Source organism: Elgaria multicarinata, chromosome 1, assembly GCF_023053635.1.
Source record: "Elgaria multicarinata webbii isolate HBS135686 ecotype San Diego chromosome 1, rElgMul1.1.pri, whole genome shotgun sequence".
NCBI classification, from domain to species: Eukaryota; Metazoa; Chordata; class Lepidosauria; order Squamata; family Anguidae; genus Elgaria; species Elgaria multicarinata.
In genome coordinates, this window is record NC_086171.1 from 89,634,214 (window position 1) to 89,641,556 (window position 7,343).

A 7,343-nucleotide genomic window follows, 5' to 3' on the forward strand; every position below is an offset into this window, starting at 1 on the left:
GTTGTATCCAAAAAGAGGCAAGATAAAAGTATAAATATAAGTCCTTTATTTAAAGTATGCCTGTCCTTTATTTAAGTCCTTTATTTAAAGTATGCAAGGCCGGCAGCATAGCCGTATGCCTGACTAAGCCTTCTCAAAGCTATCCCCAATTTCCCCTTATAGATTGCCCAGCCTCCAGCTGGATCCAATCCTTGCTCTCTTAAAGATACACCATCTCCACACCAACAGACATCTATAGATTATTATTATTAATCTATAGATGCGATCCTTCACATCTATAGATTATTATTATTATCATTATTATTATTAATAATAATAAATAAGGGTGGGAAAGAGGAATGGGACAGCCAGAGGGGGAGGAAGAGAGGGACCCTCCCTCTGACCTCCCTCTGGCTGCCCCCTTCCTCTGCCCCCGTTTTTAAATTTCTTATCTATAGATGTCAGCCTTTGCATCTGTAGATAAAAACAACAACAAACGGTGTGTGTGTAAAAGGAACGGGACAGCAAGAGGGAGGTCAGAGTGAGGAGAGCCAGTTCTGTCCCTGTCTTCCTTGTCATCTGGCTACTGGGTTCCTCTCCCTGCCTATTTTAAAAAATATATATCCATAGATGTGATCTATAAAAAGGGGTGGGACAGGAATGGGACAGCCAGAGGAGGAGGAAGACAGGGACACAGACCAGCTCTCCTCCCTCTGACCTCCATCTCGCTGCCCTGTTTCTGCCACACCTTATTTATTTTTTTATCTGTAGATGTGAACCTTCACATCTATAGATAAAAAAAAAACTGGGGATGTGGACGAACTGGGCCACCCGCTAGAGAGGTCAGAGGGAGGAGAGTCTGGCTTCCTCCCGCTCTCACTGCCCAACTCCTCCCCCCCTTCCCGGTGCTTGGTGGCAGCAACTCCGCACTCGCGCTCTTTCTGGGCAGATGCCGGGAAGGAGCACAAGTGCAGGAGTCCCAGGCCTCCCGGCGTCAAGACGGGGGGGGGGGGGGAGAGAATGGTGATGTGTCAGAATTTTATTCTGATAACCTGAGTAGTCACTGTCTTTAATTTAAAACAATGGTTCCCAAACTTTTTCAGGTTGGTTCCACAAACTCATGCCCAGTGTTCCCTACCCTACACTATAAAAATCATTATTCAGAATAGCGGTTTTCAATGACCCACTAAGGAAGATAATAACAATAAAATTCAAAACAGTAACAATTAATTGAATATTTATTCAAAATCCGAAGCACCCGCAGCAGGCTTGCTAAGGGAGGGAAGGAAAAGAGAGCGAATGCCTCTGTTTTGCAGCCGGCGTGGCAGGGCACACCAAGCAGGGTATGTCTCTTCATTAGTGTTTTGGTGCTTTTGAAACATTTCAATTCACCGTTAAAAGGACTCTTCTTAAACTGTATTAATATATGTGTGGATTCTTCCCCTATATTGCTTGGGACCAAACTACCTTCTCCCATAAAAATGTCCCTGGGTTTTAAGACCTTCTGGAGAGGCACTTCTCGGAAAAGACCACCTCAAACGCCCCCCTGCCACCCCTTTGCCTCTTAGCGCCCCGCCTGCTGCCCCTTGCCTCTTAACACCCCCCTATGCAATCCCACCGCCCCCAAGGGGGCAGTACCGCCCACTTTGGGAACCACTGATTTAAAACAATGGGACTGAAGAGTATTGCTTTATCGTCAAGCTGTAATGGCTAATCAGCAATAGTAGTACAACCCTATGCATGTCTACTCAGAAGCAAGTTCCAATTCATGCAGTGGGGCTTGCTCCAAATAAGCGGGTATGGGAGCCTTCTAAGCTCCCCCCCGCCCCTGATGTGGCAGAAGGAGGCCAGTCTTTTCTTCCTCCTTAGGACACGCATCAGTCAGTTCTCAAGTGCGGTGGCGTCTGCACCTGCGGGCCGCACCTCCTTGCAACCCGCTTGGGGCGGGCGCAGTAAGGAGGCGGAGCCGATTCAAAGCCGGCCGGCGTGAACCAACATCCAGGGCGCCCTCTTCGCCTTTGATATGGCGGCGGCGACGTGCGTCCCCAGCCGCCTCCTTCTGCGGAGGAGACTGCGGGGCGGCTTCTTCCTCCTGCCGGGGCCGGGAACCGCGTCCCACCGCTGCGGCGGCAGCTCCTCCCTCCGCGGCGTTGCCAGGTGCGAAGGATGGGGAAGAAGGAGGCGACGCAGGCAGCCGGGAAGCCGCCGCCGCCCGTGCGGGGCGTGGGTGGGTGGAATAACCGGGGGTGTTAATGAAAAAGGGCTGAACGGGCGCGTTCACCCGCTCCCGGGGTCGCCTTCGCGCTCTTGGGGTGCGCGCGGGCGCATTCCTTGGCTCTCGCCCGACAGGACTCGCCATCCAGGGCGGGGGCGCGGGGGAAGCCTTGCTCGTGAACTCCGTTGAGGCGATTGGGAGCTGTGAGAATTCCACCCTCTCCGAATAACACCCCCCCCCCCCACGGCCGCTCGCGGGCCCTCCGGGAGGGCGCTTTGCTGCGAAAGGCCCCCGAGGGGCCTCGCCGGCTCCTGGGAAGGCCCTTCTCCAACTGCCCTTGCGCCCACCACCAGCCCTGTGTCAAAGGACAGCCAGGGCTGCTGCTGCCCGCGCTCTGCCACTCAGTCCTTTGACTCCCTCACCTGCACGCTGCCTCTGGGTGGTGAGGGTTCGGCACCCAGGCCTTCGGGCCACCCAGGCCATAGCTAGACCTCAGGTTTATCCCTGGATCGTCCAGGGGTCAAACCTGTTCACCTAGGTGACACACAGGGGATCCAGTGCTCAGGCAGGGGCGAACCCGGGATGATCCCAGGAGAAACCTTAGGTCTCGCTGTGACCCCAGTGAAAGAGGGAGGCTGAGCAGGCAGCTTTGGCAAAGCCCCCAAGTGCAAGGGGACGGACGGACGGACGGGGAGGGGGGGCTTCCTGGCTAGGGAGTTTCCTTTGCCCTATTCTTTTTTTATCCTCTGCTGAAAGAGCAGCAGGAGCAAGAGCTGGCTTTCTATCGTTTACTGTTTGAGAGAGGAAAACACTCCCCAGCTGGGAATACTGAGAGTTGTAGGACCTTCCCCCCCCCCCCCGTCAAAATATGTATAAGATTGCAGCACAGCTTGCAACACAGAATTATGATTTAATGTGCCAGCAGGAGGAACGAAGCGGGAATAAATGGGATGCATGCACCTTGTGCACCGTGTGGTTTAAAAAGCCAGGATTCCCAGCTTGTGAATACCGCATTTGTTTCAGATGTCAAAAGAGTAACTTTTTGAGTTGCGCTTGCACAGTTGATTTTTAAATAGCTTACTATCAGTATGGGCTGAACCCATACTGACAGGAAACCAACAAGTGCTTAGCGATCTTTGAGGAATACATTGTGATGTTATGTACTTAGGTGCTGACATGTACACAATGGTTTTCAGTTGTTGTATACATTTAGAAACTGCTGGATATTTGGCTTAGGGGGGAAAAGTCAGCTCAAAAATAAATGGCCTATGAAAATTTCGATGTGCCATGCTTTGGGATATGTCTTAGAAGATTTCCAGAATTAGGAATTTGGGGCAAACAACGCATTACACTGTAATCATATGCAATGAGGCTATGATGGCCTTTTCCTCCGGATCCATGTTCACCTTGAAAACGTGGGGCTAACCTTGTGAAGGATGGGGAGAGGATGGGGAGAGTTTCAGGGCAAAAGTCACCAGCTAGGGGAAGATTGATTAACACTCCATTCCCTCCTGACTCTTTTGTGATGCAAATCCGTGAGGACACAGTGCAAAGGGAAAAGTGCATTTGGATCATGTTATATGGGACTCTAGTGTGTGTCTTGAATGTTTTATAATGGGTTGCTAGACCCACAACATTTTTGCCACCCGACTGGAAGACTTGTTATGCTGGCATACAAATCCTTGTCCTGTAGCTATGAGTGGAAAAATACAATACAATCTGAGACAAAATTATGATATTTTTTATAGAGATGCTTGTAGCATAATAGTTGGATACATCGGTACCAAGTGTTCAGAGTAAAGGTCCCCTGACCTTTTAAGGAGATAGAAAAAAATATTTGGGGATTGTCTCAAGAAAATGGAAATTGACGGCTGCCCCGTAGTAACTAGAAATCCTGTCCCTCCCCACCACCCTAAAGAGTGCTTTGGCTTTTTACTTCAGCTGGAGACAAATGATCATTTGTCAGAAGTGAAGAAGGTATGAGAGAAATATCCCTGTTTGTGCGTATTCTTTTTTTTTGTCGAATTATCATCACTGATAAGAGTAGCTTTGCAGAGATTTGTAGTGCCTTTGTGGTTTTTATGATATATATATATATTATGGATCAAAACCTTTTGATTCAGAATTTTAAAAATAAAGCATCTGGTTGCTTGTGAATCTTCAGTTTGTTCTCACAATAGTAGTTTATACTCCAATAGTATGTAGAAACACCTACTGATTCTCAATGGTACAGAAAGCTTGATCTCAGCCAGCATTGGTAACTGTAGGAACATTGAACATTAGACGTGGGAAACCTTGCAGGAGATATCTGGGGTGGAAACTCATGGCTTATCTTCATTAACATATCCTTTGGAAGAAGATATTGGCCCTGTACAGAAGACACCTTAAACCACGGCTTTAACCAAGCCATGTTTTAAGGTGTCTTCTGAACAGGGCCATTGTGATTAATGCTTATATGGTTATTTGGGTGAAGAATAGGAAGGGTAGGTTTTGAACTTTGTATCTGTATGCATTTTTTATACCATACTTGCTGTAAATATAAAGTCATTGTTCTAAAAAATAATGTGAAGCAGGTAGATTTTGTATTAGTTAAAAGTGTAACATTCAAACAGGTCCCGTCCATTAGAAACTTGAAAGCTCTTCTGCAAGTTCAAGTACTTCTGACAGAGAGTAGCAAAACTTTTTGCCCAGCAGTGCTTTCCCTTGAAAAATGCATATTGAATAGAAGCCTGTGTTAGCTGTCCTGGCGGTCTGCCAGGCCATCTGGCAGGTATATAAGTAATTAATAAACAAACAAACAAAATGCTGTGAATCACAGTGAGTAGAGGTCTTGACCTTGGGTGTAACATTTTGCAATGCAGATTTGGTAACTTAAACCAGTATGTTGTAGTGATAGAATATCAGTGTAGTTCTGAATGATTATGTTTTCCAAAGCCAGGCTTAAGTGGGTCATCCATTTGTGAACATGAGTTATGGGTCATGGTTGGGGAAAATACAAGGCAGTCTGCCTATTGCTTATTGGTTTCTCTTTTCTCTTCTAGGAGCATCAGAGAGAAGAGATTCCATCTTCAGAATTCAGCCTTGTCTGTTTCCCCCATATGCCCCTTAAACTCATTTACTTTATGAAACAAAAGGATGCTATTAAGTAAAATCTTTAGATATTAAAAGGTATTTTTGCCTTTGCTGTTTTTAATCATATTTGATTATTTTAGAATAGTATAAATGAAACTGTGGCTTCTTATTTCAGCATTTTTGCATTTTGTTTGTTTAGACAAATTTAGACTCTTGCAATTACTATAAATTTTCATTTGTATTTCAGGTTTTATTACTTGCATTATGGAAATAGTCGGAAACCTCTCATGAATTAGTTAGATTTTCATCTGATTGTAGGGCGAGAGGCAAAATTAGTAAGGATTTGAAAATAAGACTAGCCTTATGATACTTGCAGAAGATTTCCCCCCCTTCTATATAGATTGATATTTTTCCAAATATTATAGTAGAATTTTATCTCAAAATAACAATACAGATGTCTAATCATCACTTTAGAATACAGCCATAGCTATAAGTTAATTGATGATGCTGGAAATCTTAGTAGTGTGTTCGTTTTAAATGTCATTAACAATGAAACATATTGCATTAGATCTCATAAGCAGTGGGACAATTTACTTATGACTTAAGTCCCATTGATTTCAGTGGGAATGAATGATGCAATCCTATGCTTGTCTACTCAGAAGTAAGTTCCATTGAGTTTAATGGGGCTTACTCCCAGGTTAAGTGGGTATAAAATTGCAGGGTAGATAACTTCAAATGCAATTTTATATCTTTTTACTTGGACATAAGCCCTATTGAACTCAATTGAACTTATTCCTGAGTAACTGGCATAGGATTGCACTGTTAAGCTGGATCCAATCCATTGACTTTATGCTAATATTCAAATATAGTCTTGGGGATAGTGGTGTACAATTTCTAGAAATTTGGAAGCCATGGGGGGGGAATGGTGTGTGGTCCGTCCCGTCCCCCGTCCCCCGTTTTTTTCAGGGGGGAAATGGATTTGTTTGAAAAAATGCAATATTAGCACTTTTTACAGATTGAAAGTCACTTTGTTACTTTAGGAACATAAAAATGTAATCATGTACAAGTTGGTTTGGCATAAAATTATCACATTTGGTATATTAAAAGTACAGTGTATTTAAACAATTATTACAAATTGATTTTTCTTTTTAAAATTTTTACTTTTTTTGGTAACAAATGGAGGTGCACGCTCCTGAACTGTAAGGAACACCTGAACTGTGAGGAACCTCTTTGGTTTTGTCAGTTTATGAGAAGGCAAAAAACTTTTTTAAAAAAACAAACAGAAGAAACCATCAACATTAGTAACAAAGAAAATGATTTATGTCAAAACTAGGCGGACAACTGTTACCCAGAGGACCTTTTCTTCTGTCGCCCCCAGATTGTGGAATGGCCTGCCGGAGGAGATTTGTAAAATTAACTCTCTCTCTGAATTTAAGACAGCTTTAAAGACTAGCCTTTTCTGGTAGGCCTACCCAGATGAATGTGAAATCAAGAATGTTTAAGTTGTGTTGATTTGTTGTACTAATCTTGTTCCCTGCCTCGATCCAAAGGGAGAGGCGGGTAAGAAATAAATATATTATTGTGAAATAGTCTAATCCAGGGATAGGGAACTTTGGGGGCCTCTGGACACATTTGGCAATGTGAAAAACTGTCCTGGGCACCACAACAAAATAGGTGCCATGGAAATTTAGCTAGTCACAAAGGGCAAGTAACCTGCTCAAACAACTGTGTACAAGGCAGATACGGGGTTTGAGCCACAATGCACTAAACAACTCCTTTGAAGCCGCAGTTCTCAGTGCCAATAGAAACTTGTTCTTCAGAAAGCAAACTTTTTCTCTCTCTCCCTCTTCTATTAGCAAATTCATTTTCCACATCTTTTTTCATTCTCTGATCACCACCCATAGATGCAGCAGTCTCTCTCACATGCTTATTATTATTATTATTAGTAGTAGTAGTATCCCGCCTTTTGCCCAATATTGGGCCTCAGGGCAGTATTACAAAGTTTAAAACATATATTTTAAAACATAGGAAAAGAAATGTAAAAACAAAACAAAACATGTTTAAAATAAACAACAAA